The following is a 17785-nucleotide window of genomic DNA, read 5'->3' on the forward strand; positions in this document are numbered from 1 at the left end:
TGGATGGTTGGATGGATGGATGATGGATGGATGGATGGATGGATGGATGGTTGGATGGATGGATGGATGGATGGATGGTTGGATGGATGATGGTGGATGGGTGAGTAGATGGATAGGTTGGTAGATAGACAGGTAAATGGAAGAATGGGTGGTCAGTGATGAATGGAGTGATGGCTGAATGGACAGTTAGCCATAAGTAGTGCATCATCAAGCGAGCCATCCCAAAACACACCAATGCCAGAGAGAATGAGCCCAGTGGGCTGGGGTAACCAGGGAAAACTTCCTTGAGGACAGAGATTCCAGCTGATCCTTGACAGAAGGGGGGAGAATCAGGATTCCTACTCTGAACTGGACAGAGTGATGACCTGAGCAAGCACCTATTCAAGGGACAAAACTACTCACCCTCCCTTGCTTTAAAAGGAGTAAATCATTTCTCAGTTTCTCCAGCTATAAAATGGACACTTATCTCTGTCTCCTCTTTGTTGTGACCCACAATGTCTGGGGAGATAGGAGGATGCTCGGGACAGTGGTGCACTTTGAACCCCTCAGAACCTTCACCCTGGGTGTGGGCATGAGCTCATAGCCTGGCACTTCTCACCTGATCAACTAAACCTCACCCCCTCCAACCAGCTGTCCCTCAGGCGAGCAGCCTATTCAAAGATCACATCACTCCCCTTCCCCAGCTCCCCACTGCACTTATCTGCCCTAGGACCTGGACTCTGCCCGAACTGCCCCCACGGGAGGTCCCCCCCTTGCCACCTTGAGCCTTCTTTTTGCACCTTACACAGTCCGTGTCCTTCCCTGCCTTCAGACTGGAATGTCCTCCACACACCCTCGCCAAGGGATGAATGAGTGACTACATGGAATTTTTTCTTAAAGTTCCCATACACTGGGGCTGGGTGGCTCAATGGGTTAAAGCCTCTGCCTTCGGTTCAGGTCATGATCTCAGGGTCCTGGGATCGAGCCCCACATCGGGCTCTCTGCTCAGTGGGGAGCCTGCTCTCCCCACCCCACCTGTCTCTGCCTACTTGTGATCTCTGTCAAATAAATAACTAAAATCTTTAAAAAGAAAAAAAAAGTTCCCACACACTGTGTGCCTCCTGCTGATCAGACTGTGTGCTGTGTGCCCGCACAACCTCTCCCTGAATGCTCATGGCCGGTTTCCGAGACAGCTACTCTATCATCCAACTCAGCGGGGAGCAGTGGCAGAGCCGAGTTCTGAACCAGGCTGATAGCAAGGAGCTGCTGGGGAAAGCATGAGAGGCTCCTATAGAACGGTGATGGCCTGGGGAACACACTCACATGTGTGCACACTGAGGTACCTAAGAGTGAGACACTGTTTTTTCCCTGCCAAGGGCTGCCTTGGTCATACCCAACCTCATGCCTTCCCCAATGACCAAGTGAACAGGCCCCTTCCTCTCCCCTGCTCTGAGCTCTGGGGCCCCAAGCAGGAATAAAACCCCCAGCCCAGCCCTTTAGGGGTTTACCCTACAGATGAGGTGAGGAAACACTTGCCAGATGCCAGTGGAACGCAAGCAGACACTGTACAGGACTTCTAGAGAGAAGTCAATGCGGGAGCAAAGGGGTTCAGCAGAGGCTCCACGGAAGCGTTGAGAACCTGCAAAAAGGAGGCACTGGAGAACATACTGAACTTAAAGAGTCTAAAGCAATAATGAACCCAATTTGAAATGGGCAAGACCTTTACAGAAAGGAACAAACACACACGGACGCCCTGGTCACGAATGGAAAGGTTCACTGTAATCCAAGCTGATTCTCCCCAGGTTATCTATAATGTCAATGTTCTCTCAACCAAAACTCCGAGACAGTTTTTTCATGGAACTTGATAGGCCGATTCACATGGAAGACAAAACACACCATGGCCAAAACAAGTTTGAAAAAAGAACAAGGGACGCCTGGGTGGCTCAGCCAGTTAAGGTTTTGCCCTTGGCTCGGGTCATGATCCCAGGGTCCTGGGATCGAGTCCCGCGTCGGGCTCCTTGCTCAGTGGGGAGCCTGCTTCCCCCTCTGCCTGCTGCTCCCCCTGCTCGTGCACACACACACTCTCTATCTCTCTGACAAATAAATAAAAATTTTTAAAAAGTCTTTAGAAAAAGAACAATGTGGGAGCCGGCGCTATCAGAATCTGTTACAAAGCTTTAAAAAATAATGGTGTGTGGGGTTGGTCTCCAGAGAGAGGGATTAAACAAATGGAATTTTTTAGAGAGCCGGAAGCAATTCTGTGGATATGTGGGTATTAGTGTAGGATAAAGGAAACCCTTTAAATCAGTCAAGGAATGATGAGCCAGTAGCAAGTGGTGTTAGGATACCCACTTGGGAAAAAATGAATCTCGACCTCCCCTTCCTCATACAATTCTCACACAGGGTCACAGCAATAAATTCTACATATACCAGAGACCTAAGCATGTAAAAATAATTGAAGTATTAGATAAAATATAACACAATGTGTTTATAGCTTTGGCACAGCCATCTTTAAAAAGATAAATAGGAGGGCGCCTGGGTGGCTCAGTTAAAGCCTCTGCCTTGGGCTCAGGTCATGATCCCAGGTCCTGGGATCGAGCCCTGCATCGGGCTCTCTGCTCAGTAGGGAGCCTGCTTCCTCCTCTCTCTCTGCCTGCCTCTCTGCCTACTTATGATCTCTGTCTGTCAAATAAATAAATAAAATTAAAAAAAAAAAAGACAAATAGGGGCCCCTGGCTGTCTCAGCCAGGGGAGCATGTGAGTTTGACCCCCACATGAGGTGTTCAGAATACCTTAAAAAATCTTCAAAAAAAAAAAAGAAAAGAAAAGACCAAGAGGGGCATGAGGGTGGCTCAATCAGTTAAGCAGCTGACTCTTGATTTAGGCTCAAGTCATGACCTCAAAATCCTGGCGTGGAGTCCCAAGTTGGGCTCCACACTCAGCAGGAAGTCAGCTTGAGGATTCTCTCTCCCTCTTCCTCTGCCCCTCCCTGGCTCACATGCAAGCGCTCTCTCCAAAAAAATAAATGAGTCTTAAAAAAAGAAAAGATAAAAGAAATATAATTCAGAATATTTCAAAGTCGAGCATAAAGCAGAAGAAAACCGTAACACGATACTCTAGACTGAATGAAATATTCTCAAATAACCATTTGGGGATATGGGGAAATATCTCAACAGAACAAAAACTAGGTGGCCTGGGTGGCTCAGTGGATTAAGCCTCTGCCTTCGGCTCAGATCATGATCTCAGAGTCCTGGGATTGAGCCCCACATTGGGCTCTTTGCTCAGCAGGGAGACTGCTTCCCCCTCTCTCTCTGCCTGCCTCTCTGCCTACTTGTGATCTCTGTCTGTAAAGTAAATAAATAAAATCTTTTAAAAAAATACAAAAACTAACAAGAGAAACAGACTTTTAAAAGAGGGGGAAGGGAAGGAAGCAAGAATTGATCTCAGAGAAGAAAAAACAAAATTATACCATAGCTGAAGTTTAAACATGGAAGGCCCAAGTGCCCAAGGAAGACTAGATTCCAATGAAAAGTTTACAGAAGACACTGAAGAAAAAGCAGAGAAACAACCAAGAGAATGAAAGCTAGATAAAGAGGTAAAAATGGAGAAGAGTTAACATCTCAGACCATAATCCAAGCAGACTTTCCAGAAATAAAAGGTCTGTCTGGCTCCACATACACATCAAAAAGGCTCACCAGCTACTCTATGAAACTGACATTGAGTCATCAATCCTAAGATATATCCCAGTAAAGCTAATGCACTTTAAACATAGAAAATCAGGGCCTTCAGGCAAAAATGTGAAATAAAATAAAGGCTAACGTCAGACTTAAAAAATAAATTGCATTTTTTTTAAAGATTTTTATTTATTTATTTGAAAGAGAGAGAGTATGAGAAGGGGGAGGGTCAGAGGGAGAAGCAGACTCCCCGCCAAGCAGGGAGCCCAATGCAGGACTCGATCCCGGGATTCCAGGATCACGACCTGAGCCGAAGGCAGTCGCCCAACCAACTGAGCCACCCAGGCGCCCCAAAAATAAATTGCATTTTATGAAGTGCCTAGAACAGGCAAATTCCCAGACAGAAACTAGAGTAGAGATTACCAGGGGCTAGAGAAGGGGGAAGAGGTAGTCATTGTTAAATGTATTCAGAGTTGTTGTCAGGGATGATAAAAATGCTTGGAGTGGGGCGCCTGTGTGGCTCAGTGGGTTAAAGCCTCTGCCTTCCGCTCAGGTCATGATCCCAGGGTCCTGGGATGGAGCCCCACATTGGGCTCTCTGCTCCACAGGGAGCCTGCATCCTCATCTCTCTCTGCCTGCCTCTCTGCCTACTTGTGATCTCTGTCAAATAAATAAATAAAATCTTTAAAAAAAAATTAAAAAAAAAATGCTTGGAGTAAAGGGGCACCTGGCTGCTTCAGTCGGGGCATGAGACTCCGGATCTGGGGGCTGTGTATTCAAGCCCCACATTAGGTGTAGAGATTACTTAAATAAATAAAACTTTAAAAACCTAGTAACCAACTCACTTATTAGAAGAAAGCTATTATTATTATTTTTAAAGATTTTTAAGTAATCTCTATACTCAATGTAGGGTTTGAACTCAGAACCCGGAAATCAAGAGTCGAACACTGTGCCAACCCAGACAGCCAGGTCTCCCTGAAAGTTATTTCTAAAGATTTTTTTTTTTTTTTATTTGACAGACAGAGATTACACGTAGGCAGAGAGGCAGGCAGAGAGATAGAGAGAAGAGAGAGGAGGAAGCAGGCTCCCTGCTGAGCAGAGAGCCCGATGCGGGACTCGATCCCAGGACCCTGAGATCATGACCTGAGCCGAAGGCAGCGGCTTAACCCACTGAGCCACCCAGGCGCCCTCCCTGAAAGTTATTTCAAAATTGGTTCATAGGACCACCTGGGTGGCTCAGTGGGTTAAGCGTCTGCCTTCAGCTTGGGTCATGATCTCAGGGTCCTGGGATCGAGCCCCACATCAGGCTCTCGGCTCAGTGGTGCGAGCCTGTTTCTCCCCCTCCCTCTGCTGCTCTCCCTGCTTGTGCGCTCTCCAGCATGCTCTCTCACTGTCAAATAAATAAATAAAATATTCTGAAAAAGAAAGCTCTCTGTAAAATGAAATAGGCTGATAAACGGGCATCTAGGGGTGCCTGGGTGGCTTAGTGGGTTAAAATCTGCCAGGATCCAGCCCTGCATCGGGCTCTCTGCTCAGCAGGGAGTCTGCTTCCCCCCCTCTCTCTATGCCTGTCTCTGCCTACTTGTGATCTCTGTCTGTCAAATAAATACAATCTTTAAAAAAATTTTTTTAAATTAGAAAACAAAAGGAGGGCGGTGCCTGGGTGGCTCAGTGGGTTGAGCCTCTTCCTTCAGCTCAGGTCATGATCTCAGGGTCCTGGGATCGAGGCCCGCATAGGGCTCTCTGCTCAGCAGGGAGCCTGCTCCCCACCCCCCCGCCTGCCTCTCTGCCTACTTATGATCTCTATCTCTGTGTCAAATAAATGAATAAAATCTTTAAAAAAGTAGGGGGGGTCACCTGGCTGACTCAGTCGGTAGAGCATGGGACTCGATCTCGGGGTCCCGAATTCACTGCGTTGGGCATAGAGCCTACTTAAAAAAAAAAAATGACTCATAAAACAAAACTCAGTTCTGAGGTGTCTATAAGAGACACTACCAAAACAGATGAAGAATGAAGGGAGGGACACAGATTTATGAGACAAATGGAAAAAAAAAATCAGAGTCTGCAGCCCCTGATACCAGAATTCAACCAAAATAAAACATTTATTGAGGCAAAGACAGACATGTTAGAATGCTTAAAAACCACATTTCACAATGAGATATAACAGTGACAAAGATCTGTGCACCCAATGACACATCAGTCCCCTACCTAAAACAGACAATGGTGAGCATCCACAGGGACACAAATACCTTCAGACTCTTTGCCCACTGAGGGAAGTCTGTCCACGTACTTCTTCCCCAGACCTCCTTGTCACCAATTTCCAATCGTGTTCTTCTCATGTCCTTTCCCATCCGGCTAACTGTTGGGCAGAGCATACGAATCCATACAGATCAGGCCTCTGTGCCGTTCATCTTCTAGACAAAATGAACAGTCAGGTGCACCACTTGAAGTTCTGCCCAGTGGGAGGGTTTCCCCTCACCACTGCCCTTCAGGGATGTCCCAGAAACGGGTTATCGTGCTACACATGACCACTTTGCACAGAACCCTCTGTAAGTCAGACCTAGGTTTTCTCTTCCTCTGTCAGCATGGTGCAGAGAACATTCCAGAAGGCCGTAATTGTGGGCTTGGAGAGAGGAGGTAATGTAGTGGGAGTAGAGGTCACGGGCACGTGCGCCTCTTCCTCATGCAGTTACTTGTGTCTTCCGGGCTTCCTTAAGCCCAATCTCAAATATACCAGTCCCATTTCTTTAAAAAGATTTTATTTATCTATTTATCTGAGAGAGACACGTGAGTCAGTCGGGGGAGAAGCAGAGCGAGAGGGACAAGCAGACTCTGTGTTGAGCCCAACCGACTGAGCCACCCAGGCGCCCCTACACCAGTCCCATTGGATAACGAGTGTGCTTTTGTGGATTTGTTTTGGGGTCAGACAACACCCTCTCCATGACGACAGCTCAGATCGCGTGGTAACTTGGAGGTCTGTGGTCACGTGCCCAATAGCAAGCCAAAAGGTGTTTCTCAAAAAAGGAGTAGATATCCACGGAGGGTGGGAGGGCTTTGTGCCAAAACCCTAAGGGTCTGTGCTAAGGGATCTGACAAAGGCTCCATCTCTCTCCACCGGTGACCCTTGAGGGAGCCTGGGAATCTGCTGGATCATGTGACCCGAGCTGCAGGGCAGCCGGCTCGGCACCTGAGACCTGTTGAAGAGACTTCCCTGGGCCCCACTCAAGTCTAACAGTTTATCAGGTCACGTGGTAAATGGCCCTAAGTCACAAACCTATATGAGGGATACATTGCTTCCAAAATTCAAAAAAAGACCTGCTAGGTGTTATGCCTTTTTGGTTGTAGGATGGGCCAGATGCAAGAATTTGTCGTTTACTTTAGAAGGCTTATCTGACAAGAGCACGCTACTGGACCTCTGGGACTTTCATTGAAGTGGTAGACTGCTTTCTGTGGGATTTATCTCCCCCCACTCTCTGGTACACAAATATCTTTTTTTTTTTTTTTTAAGATTTTGTTTTTAAGTCATCTCTACACCCAACATGGGGCTTGAACTCATAACCTCAAAATCCAGAGTCACAGGTTCTACCCACTGACCCAGCAAGGTGCCCCTGATGGCACAAATCACAAATGTTTTAACCAATGTCTAGAGTAGCTGTGAAGTCCTGTTCACTGGGGCTGATCATCTTAATATCAATAATCAATCAGCATGATGTCTTGAGGGGAAAAGAAGGCAATCAAAACTCCTGGGGACGAAATCACAACGTAGACCTGAAGAGTTGAGAGGCACCTGAGGAGGGACAGTGGGGGTATAGTTTATTGCTAACCTTCCCAGAGGAAAGAAAACTACTTCCTGTGCTCTTTGCTATCATGTATTGGAAAAAAAGCATCTGCCAGGTCAGTAGCTGTATACCAGGTCCCAGGATAGTATGAACTGAATGTCTTAATCCCCCCAAATTCATATGTTGCCCATCCTAAGCCCCAACGTGATGGTGTTAGGAGGTGGGGATTCTGTCTGCCGCTGAGTCTCTCTGTTCCAGCTGTACATTCCAGAACTGGGAAAACAGCCCCAGGATGGATCTGAGCAAACACTGGGGACACTATGAGTCAGACCTCAGCTAACAATCCATTGATCACCTGACCTCCATGGTCCCTAGTCTGACTCATGGAACCCAGGGACATTTTGGATCAGTTCAGAGCCAGTGTCTGGGAATCTCTGGAAAGACTGATTATTTCCTCTCCCCCAGTACACAGTCACTCTGGAAAACATCCATAGGTCCCTTGCGGAAGGGTGGGAGAAAGATCACCGGTATAAATTTTTGTCACCCTAGCAGATCCTCCTTCAAGGGACACCATCCTCCCCTTTATTCAAGGGGTTCTGGGTCTGTAAACTGATTCAAGACTTTGAATTGATCAAGGGACCATGACTCTCTGTTTTGGGGATTCAAGTAGATTTCTGTTTATTCAACCAAGAAATCTGTTTGTACAGATCCTGAAAGGATTTCATAGATGGCCCACCTTCTCTTCTAGGGGCACTGTGATCAACCAGCCAATGCAGATGGCTCTGTAAATCCGGCTGTTTTGACTGCTGCTCCGACAATGCCGTTCATCACAGTAATCAGGGTGCACCTTGTCTTCAGTGAGTAAATACCACCACTAGACCCCTGCCACTCCAGGATCTCAGCCCCATTATTTATTTATTTTAAAGATTTTACTTATTTAGGGGCGCCTGGGTGGCTCAGTGGGTTAAAGCCTCTGCCTTTGGCTCAGGTCAGGATCCCAGGGTCCTGGGATCGAGCCCCACATCGGGCTGTCTGCTCAGCAGGGAGCTCTCTCTCTGCCTGCCTCTCCACCTACTTGTGATCTCTCTCTCTCCCTCTGTCAAATGAATAAATAAAATCTTTAAGAAAAAAAAGATTTTACTTATTTATTTGTCAGAGAGAGAGAGAGACCACAAGCAGGGGGAGCAGCAGGCAGAGGGCGAAACAGGAACCCGGCTGAATAAGGAGCCCGATGCGGGATTCGATCCCAGGACCCTGGGATCCTGACCTGAGCCAAAGGCAGACGCTTCACCAACTGAGCCACTCATGCATCCCTATCTCCATGTATTTAGAGGTCCAAATTCAGGAGTAGAAATTCCCACTGCAGTTTCTGACCCAAAGAGAAAAGAGGCCACAGCTGCTAGAGCTCCTCTCACAAATGTGTTTGCCACAGTGGTGAAAGGGACGTCCCCTGGACTCTCCCTTGGTAGGTAAGTAAGCCTTTGGGACAATCCACCCTGACAGTCTAATCTCCCTAAGCCTCCGGATACTTTCCCCTGACACATATTAAGGCAGCTCTGGCGTTTTCAACGTCGTTTTGTCTGGGACTACTTTCGGTCTGTTTCACTCAACCAACCCAACTGCAGAGTCCTATTAATTCCTTGTGCTAAAACACTAAATCCAGAATATTTGCTTCATGGACTCATACAGAGAGGTTGTCAAACATTTTCTGTAGACAGCCAGATCAGAAACACTTCCGGCTTTTCAGACCCATCTGTCTCCATTAGAACTAGGTGATTTTCTTCCTGGAGCACAAAAGCAACCCTAGACAATCTGCAAATGAGAGCATTTTCCAATAACATTTTCTTTATGGACCCTGAAATTTGAATTTCCTATATGCTCATGAATCATGAAATAGAACTCTTCTTTTGATTTTTCTCAGCCGCGTAAAAAATGTAAAAACATTCTTAGTTTACCAGTTGTGCAAAAACAGCAGTGGGACAGATTTGGTCCATAGACATAATTTGCCAATCCTTGCTTTAGGGCCTACGATATGCATCCTTCATTAATCTCAATCTGATTTCAAAGATTATTACTTATTTGATAGAGAGAGAACAAATAGGCAGAGAGAGAGAGGAGGAAGCAGGCTCCCTGCAGAGCAGAGAGCCTGATGTGGGGCTCGATCCCAGGAGCCTGAAACCATGACCTGAGCCAAAGGCAGAGGCTTTCACCCACCAAGCCACCCAGGAGCCCCTCAACCTGTTTTCAAACAATATCATGCTATTTCCCATATAGTGAACCTTACAACAGTAGACTCACAATTCTTCCCTCCCACCTTTTATGTATTATTGTCACACATTTTATTTTTCTTTTTTTCTTTTCTTTTTTTTTTTTTTAAAGATTTTATTTATTTGACAGAGAGAAATCACAAGTAGACGGAGAGGCAGGCAGAGAGAGAGAGGGAAGCAGGCTCCTCACTGAGCAGAGAGCCCGATGCGGGACTCGATCCCAGGACCCTGAGATCACGACCCGAGCCGAAGACAGCGGCCTAACCCACTGAGCCACCCAGGCGCCCCACATTTTATTTTTCTATACACTATATAAACTTCTTTAAACGTTTTGTTTATTTAGTGGCACCCAGGTAGCTCAATTGGTTAAGTATCCAACTCTTGATTTCAGCTCACGTCATGATCTCAGGGTTTTGAGATGGAGCCCCATGTTGGGCTCTGTGCTAGGCATGGGGCCTGCCCAAGATTCTCTGTCTCCCTCTCCTTCTGCCCCTCAGTCCCTACTCCCTCTAAAAAAGTTGTACTTATTTAAGTCATCTCTACACCCAGTGTGGGGCTCAAACTCACAACCCTGAGATCAAGAGTTGCATGTTCTTCCAACTGAACTAGCCCACACCTCTGTTTCTCCATACACTATAAATCTCCACTACGGTGCTATTATTTTTCTTTTAAGTAGTTAATTCCCTGTTAGGGTGATTAAAAATAATTTAAACATATCTTTTATATTTACTTTCACTTTAATAACCATTTTTGAAAATTAGTATGTCCTTGTATAGCTCCAAGTACCTGTTTGGTATTGTATCCTTACATTCGAAAAACTTTCTTTAAGATCTGATGGTGCAGCTCTGCTGGTAATGAATTCTCAGCTTTTGTTGATTTGAAAAAGTCTTTCTTTTTTAAAAAAATTTATGTTCAGTAAAATTGAGTTTATTTGTGTAGAATTCTGAGTTTTGAGATATGTCGAATCATATAGTCACCAAAATCAGGATACAGAATTGCTGTGCTTTCATTTAAAAAGAAAAAAATCGGGGTGCCGGGGGTGGCTCAGTGGGTTAAAGCCTCTGCCTTCAGCTCGGGTCATGATCCCAGGGTCCTGGGATCGAGCCCCATATCCGGCTCTCCGCTCAGCAGGGAGCCTGCGCTCCCTCCCTCTCTGCCTGCCTCTCTGCCTACTTGTGATCTCTGTCTGTCAAATAAATAAATAAATAAATCATATTTAAAAAAGATAAGTAGCATAGAATCTTGTTTACTCTTCACCTAGTTTTGCCCAATGGTAACATTGTACATAACTATTGTACAATATCAAAGCTTATTCTCAATTCAACATTATGGCAATATTATTAAGCAGATTTATTTGAATCTTACTTAGATTTCACCAGTTTTTGCACGCATTTGTATGGTATGTGTAATTGCATGCAGTTATATATAGATTCATGTCACCAGCGCCTTCATTTATTTTAAGTAAACTCTATGTCCAATGTAGGACTCAAACTCATGATCCTGAGGTCAAGGGTTGCATGTTCTGCTGACTAACCCAGCCAAGCCCCTCCACCACATTCATTTTTGAAAGATATTTTTACTGTATATAGAATTCTGGGTTGGCAGTTTTTTCAGCAGTTGCTGGCTCAATCAGTAGAGCATGAGACTCTTGATCTTGGAGTTGTGAGTTCAAGTCCCATGTTGGGCCTAGGGCTTACTGAAAAAAAACATAAACAAACAAATAAGCTGATTCATTGTCTTCTGCTTACATAGTTTCTGATAAGAAGTCTGCTGTAATTCTTTTTTTGTTGTTATTTCTTTATTATTTTATTAATTATTTTTTATTAACATATAATGTATTATTTGCCCCAAGGGTACAGGTCTGTGAATCATCAGGCTTACACATTTCACAGCACTCACCATATCACATACCCTCCCCAGTGTCCATAACCCCACCACCCTCTCCCTACCCACCTTCCCCCAGCAACCCTGTTTGTTTGTGAGATTAAGAGTCTCTTATGGTTTGTCTCCCTCCCAATCCCATCTTGTTTCATTTTTTCCTTCCCTACTCCCCAAATCCTCTGCCCTGCCTCTCAAATTCCTCATATCAGGGAGATTATATGATAGTCGTCTTTCTCTAATTGACTTATTTTGCTCAGCATAATACCCTCTAGTTCCATCCAATCTTTGCAAATGGCAAGATTTAATTTATTTTGATGGCTGCATAGTATTTCATCATATGTATATACTGCATCTTCTTTATCCATTCATCTGTTGATGGACATCTAGGCTCTTTCCAGAGTTTGGCTATTGTGGACATTGCTACTATAAATATTCGGGTGCACGTGCCCTTCGGATCACTACATTTGTATCTTCAGGCTAAATACCCAGTAGTAGAAGTCTTCTGTAATTCTTATCTTTGTGTCTTTGTGAGTAGTGATCCCCCCCCCCCACCTCTGGCTCATTCAGGATTTTCTCTTTGGTTTTCAGTACTTTGACTATGATATATTAGGTGATCTTATTTTTCCTTTTTTTTTTTTTTTTTTTTTTTTTGCTGGATGGTAATTTGTCCTACTTGGGTATTTCTGATTCTAAAGATCTACAGGGATGTCTTCTACTATTTTTGGAAAATTCTTAACCAATATCTGTTCACATATTTCTTCTGCTCATTCTCTCTCTCTCTCTTTTCCTTCTGGGATTTCAATTACATGTGTATTAGATAATGTGATATTGTCCTGTGGCTCTTGGATGCTCTGTTCTGTTTTCTTATTTTACACTTACTTTTCCCTGTGTTTCAGTTTGGATAGTTTCTTTTGACCTATCTTCAAGTTTACTGACTCTTTTCTTAGTTTTGTTGAGTCTACTGAGGAGCCCATAAAGGCATCCTTCCATCTTTGCTACTGTGATTTTTTTCTTTTTTAATTTCTAGAATTTTCATTTGACTCTTACACCTTCCATCTCTGCTGAAATTCCCCATCTGTTTATGCATGTGGTCCATCTTTCCTACTAGCACTTTTAACATAAATCATGATTATATTTAAAAGCCCTTATCAGGGTGCCTGGGTGGCTCAGTTGGTTAGGTGTCTGATTCTTGATCTCAGCTCAGGTCTTGATCTCAGGGTTATGTGTTCAGTCCCTATGTAGGGCTCCACGCTGAACATGGAGCCTACTTAAAAAAGAAATAAAAAGGGGCGCCTGGGTGGCTCAGTGGGTTAAGCTGCTGCCTTCGGCTCAGGTCATGATCTCAGGGGTCCTGGGATCGAGTCCCGCATCGGGCTCTCTGCTCAGCAGGGAGACTGCTTCCCTCTCTCTCTCTCTGCCTGCTTCTCCATCTACTTGTGATTTCTCTCTGTCAAATAAATAAATAAAATCTTTAAAAAAAAAAAAAGAAATAAAAATAAATAGAAGCCCTTATCTATGGGCACCTGGCTGGCTTAATCAGTTGAGCATGCCACTCTTGGTCTCAGGGTCATGAGTTCGAGCTCCACATTGGGTACAGAGTTTACTTAAAAAAAATTTGGGAGGAGGACGCCTAGGTGGCTCAGTCAGTTAAGCGGTTGCTTTCAGCTCAGGTTGTGATCCCAGGGTCCTGGGATTGAGTCCCACATCGGGCTCCTTGCTCGGCAGGGAGCCTGTTTCTCTCTCCACCTCTGCCTGCCACTCTGCCTGCTTGTGCTCTCTCTCTCTCTCTCAATCTCTCTCTGACAATAAATAAATTAATTCAAAAATTTTTAATCTTTAATTTAAAATTTTTTAAAAATCTTTTTTTTTGTTGTTTAAACAATTCCTTTGTCTAATTGTTTTAACTGAATCATTTCTGAGTCTGGCTTGTTGGATTCCTTTGAACATAAGCAAGTGGAAGAAAGCCAGAAAAACTGCAGAAAGAGACACACACACATACAATGGTCACTGAGCAGTGTCCTTCCAGCCATAAGGGAGACTGGGGTTTATCCTGAGAGCAATGGGAGCTATTGGAGAGAACAAGCAGGGAGCCATATGATCAATTTTGGGTTTTTAGAAGTTCTTCTGCTGATGTACAGAGAATGGGTTGTGTGAAGGCCAGAGCAGAGGCAGGGAGACCAATCAGGAAGCAGAGAAAAAAGGGGGCGCATGGCAGATCCAGGACAGCAGAGAGCCTGTACCTGGACCCTGTGTACCATTTCCGTGTCACTCCAGCTCCCAGAAGGGAAAAAACTGGTTCCAGAGGAGTCGAAGAGCGCGATTTCTTGCTAGTTTTAACATATGACCACCAGAGGGCGCAAAACCCTAACGAGACGCTTGGGCATGGAGCTGGGTCCACCGCCCCGGACTGCGTCGTAGGACTTGAGCAACCACACGTGGGCCCCTCGCCTTGTCCAGTTAGTTGGCTGAATCTAGGGATGACAGGAACCAGACTTCAGTCCCGAGGGTGTTTTGTGAGAAAGCAGCGATTAAACTGAAGGAACGCTGGGCTGGGATCCTCAAATGTCAAGTTCTAGCCCCCTCCCCGCCACTCCCTGACTTAGCCCAGTTACATCACCTCCCCAAGGCCGGTGTCTGCAAGAACGGAGACAATTTTTGCTCCTATTTCCCCTTTTGCTTCCCGGTCTGGCCCAGGCCTTCATTCCAGAGAGAAGCTGTGCCATATTGGGGCTCAGAACCTGGTGTCTGAGCCACCTGGGGTTATTTTCCATTCCAGCCACAAATTAGCCAAGCTAACCCCAGTTAAGTGACTTCAGATCCTGAGAGTCCCAATTTCCATCTTTGTTAAGTGAGAACCCTAACACATTCCTTGCATAGTTGCAAACTGTGAGATAATGTCCCTAAGTACTTAGCACAGTTGCTGGCACATAGTAATTGTTCAGTGTACGCTTATTATCCAGCTAGAAACTGGACTCACATTCATTTCGGTGCTTGCTTGAATCTCCAGGACTGGGGCTCTGCTAGTAATTCCTTCAGTGGCTTTGAGTCCTTCCCTTTCCTTTCCTTTCTTTTCTTTTTTTTTTTTTTTTTTTTTTTTGAGTCCTTCCCTTTTCTGAGCCTCAGTTTGTCCAACAGAAAAAATGGGCGGTTGGATTAGACTCTTAACTCAGCAGGAGCCCTTCAGTCCTGACGTCCCAAGTTGCTTCCGATCTCCCTCCCTGCTACCCACCCTTCTTTTCTTTCTTTCCATTTAACCATCACGCATTTGTTCATTCAACAATTGCGTATTTATTGGGTAACGACTATGTTCCAGGTGCAGAAACCAAACAGACCCACATCAAAACAGGTGTCTTCCATGGAGAGCCAGCCCGTGGAAGCATGTTTGTTTCAAAAGCTTCCTTGCTTTCTCTTCCAGCAATCAATCCTCGCAGGTTATTTCGTGTTTGGAACAGGAAAGAATTTTGCCAAGAGTTTATTTCTGTGCGTCTCCGTGTGGCTGTGTACACACACACATTTATATATAACATTTGCTGCAGCGTTGTCATGGGAACCGGATTTTGGTCTCCGGGCCTGAGGGATGCCTGTGCGTGGAGGAGTTTTTATGAAATAGTCCCTGCATGCACTTCTGTGTGGCGTGCGGTCCTGCTGGGAGAGCTGCCCCAAGAGCCTTTGTCGGCCCTTTTGATCATCGCTCCCTATTTTTCTCATTGATCTTGTCGGATGTGAGCGAATTTGACTGAGGGAAACCGAATGTCGAATTCAGTGACTGCAGAGCCAGATCCTCTGGGACATGTGCCAACCAGCAGCGTGGATAGGTCCGCTCGGGTTTTTTTGTCTTCTTAAACCCTTGATGTGGGAATGTCTAAGGCTTTGGGGAAGACTTGGATGAGAAGACAAAGGCAGCCAGGGAATGTGTTTTCAGGACGACAGCTGCAGCAGCCACTTTGGGACTTGGCAGGCCGTGCCAGAGCGGGGAGGGGCCGAGTGCCAGCCGGAGGGCGGGGAGGGACTCACCATTCGCCAGCAGCTTCTCTGGCTCTGGCCCCATCCTGGGCGCTTTGCGTATTCCCTGGAATTCTGGAATCCAGCCTGGTGGATAGACGTCTCGTGCTTCCTCGTGGGACACTGGCACGGGAGGGAGAGGAAAAGTGGCCTCGCTAGGGAGTAGCAACGCTGAGCTTCAAACCCAGGTTGGGTCTGACCCCAGACCTGGGCTTTACCCACTCCGTTGTGCCACTGGGCAACCTTCGGCCCCAGGCTGCCCTCGCGTCAGGAATGGCAGTCCAGAGAACGGAGTCCTCGCAAACCCCAGGTATGAGGAAGAGCTGAAGGGAAGAGAACCCCGTTTACTGATCATCTTCTGTGTTCAGTACTGGGCTCAGTCTTTCCACCTTACGGCTCTGCTGGAATGCTGAAACTCCCGTCATCCCCAAGCAGATGAGAGATTTCAAGGCCCAGAAAGGTGAAGTGACTCAATTAAGGTCTCAGAACTGGGTTTTGAGCCAAGGCAATTATTTTCCCGGATGAAAGCCCTACAGCACTGCGGCCCTCTCCCGCATTCCCCAGCTACAGTGCCAAAGAGAGGTGTTAAGGTATTCTAAGAGCAGGGTTTCCAGAAAACCTTGCATGATGGAGGAGTCCCACCTGTCCAGGTAGTGCTCCCCCAAATCTGCCAGAGTAGGGTTACACTCGGGAACTCAGTCAACATCCATCCCTCCATATATGGGGTGCCTCCTATGTGCCAGGCTCGGTCTGGGTACGGGGCACCCAGCAGTGAATGTGAAAGTCATGACCGCTGCTATCGAGAGCTCACTCTCTAGCAAAGGGACAGCCACGAGAGAAGTAAGTTTAAGTGTGAGAAGGCCAGTGGCACTACGGGTGCGCACAGCAGGGACTGTTGGCCTGGGGGGGGGGGGGTTTGCATTTATTTACAGGAACCTTCCTGATGCCTTGACTCAAGAAGACCGAGAATACAACCGAGAGCTGAAGTCGGCCATGCTATGGCATGAAATGAAAGAAGTTTCTATTTTCCTGATGTACAGATGTGATACTTATCCCCAAGCCTTTTACAGCTTCATTGACGAGATAAAGAGGTTAATGGTTATTGACCATTACTGCAGCCAGGTCTGAGTTTTCAGAAGCCCCGTCTGAACAGAATGTGATAGAAGCATAGGAAAATAATGTTCCAACACAAAAGTAGCAGAAGACAGGGGCATCTGGGTGGCTCAGTCAGTTGAGTGTCTGACTCTTGGTTTCGGCTCAGGTCATACTCTCAGGGCTGTGGGATCGACCCCGCTGTCAGGCTCCACATTCTGCAGAGTCTGCTGGAGATTCTCTCTCTCTCTCTCTTTCTCTCTCTCTCTCTGTCATTCCCCGTGCTTGCCCTCTCTCTAAGCAAATAAATAAAATATTTTTTTAAAATAGTAGCAGAAGGTAGGAGCAATTAAATCTGTCTGGGGAGCAGGAAGAGAATGGAGGAAAGTTTGTCCCATGAGATGATACTTGAGCTGGGTTTTGAAGGATCAGTAGGAGCTTGCTAGGCAGTCCAGGAGCCAGAGACATTTCAAGTGGTGGTAACACGGCTGCACTTGGCAACAGGAGAATGCATGGCTGTTCGGGGTGCATGTCAATGGGGGAAGGGGCAGGAAATGAGGGTGCAGAGATTGGTAGGAGTCAGGCAGGTACCCCAGTCAGGAACCTGGGCTCTATCCAGTCCCCGCTTAGCCTGCGTAAGGGAGAGAACCATGCATCTTCCTCAACTTCTCTACTTCAGTGGAAGAAAATGTGTGTAATGAGGTGGGGGGAAAAAGCATGATTGCCAAATCTGGGAAACTGAAAATGTCCATCTGCAGAATTAATTCTAAATTGCTGCTATTTTCATTCTCACTCCAGAGGGAAAGGCAGAGCCTAGCAACTCGCCCCAGCCTCTTTCCAGGTGTCTGAAGTGCCAGCAGGCCAAGCCGGGCAGGCAGGCTGGCTCCCAGGGAGATCACTGGAGCCAGTTTGGTGCTTGGGGCCAGCTGTGGGCATCTGGAAATCCAGCTTCCTCTTCCAGTCATTGGATAGGAGGAAAACAGAATCCAGGATTTTCCCAAGGCAGCCAGCTTGGCAGGATGATTAAATAGCATCCGGCTTGAAAAGAGCCAGGGGAAGGCTGGGCCACCCAGGGTGGAGGATATGGTTTCCAGATTCAAGATGGGATATG

Source organism: Mustela erminea, chromosome 10 (genome assembly GCF_009829155.1).
Source record: "Mustela erminea isolate mMusErm1 chromosome 10, mMusErm1.Pri, whole genome shotgun sequence".
Classification (NCBI taxonomy): Eukaryota; Metazoa; Chordata; class Mammalia; order Carnivora; family Mustelidae; genus Mustela; species Mustela erminea.